Genomic DNA, 1,879 nt, shown 5'->3' on the forward strand with positions numbered 1-1,879 from the left:
AGAAGCATTGCCATCAAGTCCTCAACGGCAGACAAGTTAACCTTATCAGCGGTAAATCCTGTTACTGATAAGGCTACTTACTAATAACAGCTTTTTGCAGATACTCGTCATTGATTTGATATTATGTTACTCGTAGTCGATATTACTGTATTGTACCCGTTATGATATTCACTATGTTTTACACCATAGTTACTTCCTCCCCAGACACACAAACCTTATCGTCCGCACCTCTAATTCTCATAATTTTCTCTACCTGTGGCACCATACACCCAAACCGGTATATCTACATTATTACAGCCTTGCGTCTCATTATCTAAGCTGGGACAACTGTGGAATTCAGAGGCATCGTTACGACAGACTAAATCATCTTTGTGTACTCAACTCTCACAGCATCTACACTGCCTTATGTCTCACTTAATCAGTATACCTAAATCTCAGTATGACTCTTTCTTCATGGTCTTATTTATTTAATACCTACATTCATTCCAGTCTCAGGAACTACACTAGCCAATCACGCATTACCATCTCCACCACCCACCCACGCTTCGCTGTCTCCACCACCCACCCACACTTCGCCATCTTTACCACCCACCCACACCTCGCCATTTTCCCCATCCACCCACATCTCTAATTTTGCCCATCCACCCACACTTTGCCATCACTACCACCCACCCACACTTCATTTCCATCGGCCCACCCACACCTCGCCATTCTGCCCACCCACCCACACTTCGCCATCACCACCCACCCACACCTCAGCCACCCGCTCTGTCTCGCCAATTCCGAAGACGCTCCACTGCTTAGGATCCGTGAATATTAGTGTCATCTTCCGCCTCATCTTATGCTACACGATATGCTTCGCTGGGCGCACATGTCGCTGCTGATTTTACTTTCAGTCGTTCATTCATCCCACAGTGTTAAAATGACGGGTGCTATACGACTGTGGTATTGATATGCATTGTCGGTCAGCGCAGGGTTGTGTGGCAAGGGTAGAGCTTTGTAATCTTTGTGTGGTTGGTGATGCTGATTGTGGCATTGGTTGACAGTGATGTCGGTAATGGTAGAGTAGAACACGAATACACAAAATATGATAATAAATTCATGTCTTCTGTAAAGGCATTTTGCCTTTGGTATCTTTTTCTACAATGCTGTCTATACGGTAGAGCGTTTTAATTCATTTATATAGTTACTGAAACTTGCAGTAGAACTTGATTACCCATTCTTACATGTAATATAACCTTATGGAAGGAACGGTGGTCAGTAGATATACGTATAGTGTATGCTACCCGACTTCAGCACGGAATACCATCAGCGTGAAGGTCGTAGCAGTAGAGATAACAATTCTTAGCACAAGTATAGTTCTTACTTCGCACTCTCTCCTGCGACATTTGTTCCTCAGTGAAAGTCGATAGCTAAGTGCTTCTGTAGTCAATCGTTCTCTGAGATGACGGATTTTTTTAAAAGACAATTCGTAGTATGATGATATTAAGTGGAAATATTAGCCCCAAAGGTATGAGGTGGTATTTCTCAGGTGAGGGTACCTAATGGTATGGGTCTCTAAGATTCCCCTGGCGGCAAAACACCCTAGTCACGTGTGAAGAGGCTTTCCAGCAGTATCATTTCATGATGTGTGGATATCTGCAGTGCCTGCGAATGTTAGAAAGTGGTGATACACCAGGCTTGGCAGCCATGAGGTGGGGGGAGTCTTACATGTTGCACGTGTGGCACGACGGAACACCAGTATCCTTGGCATGTCCGGGCACTGCTGTGTAGTACCGGCCGCTTGGGCTCCGGTCGGGGAAATTGTGAAAGTAGAAGCAGTGCTGTGGACAACACCTTCCTACCTGCACTTGCATGCAGAAACTTATTCTGGGTGCTC

General features: G+C 45.2%; 1 protein-coding gene across 1 annotated transcript in view; it reads left to right on the forward strand.

Moving 5' to 3' along the window:
* Positions 1-1,879, forward strand: part of LOC119585276 (cadherin-87A-like) — a 49,841-nt gene that overhangs the window by 3,133 nt on the left and 44,829 nt on the right. The gene's annotated exons all lie outside the window — the stretch shown is intronic.

Source organism: Penaeus monodon, chromosome 19, assembly GCF_015228065.2.
Source record: "Penaeus monodon isolate SGIC_2016 chromosome 19, NSTDA_Pmon_1, whole genome shotgun sequence".
NCBI lineage: Eukaryota > Metazoa > Arthropoda > Malacostraca > Decapoda > Penaeidae > Penaeus > Penaeus monodon.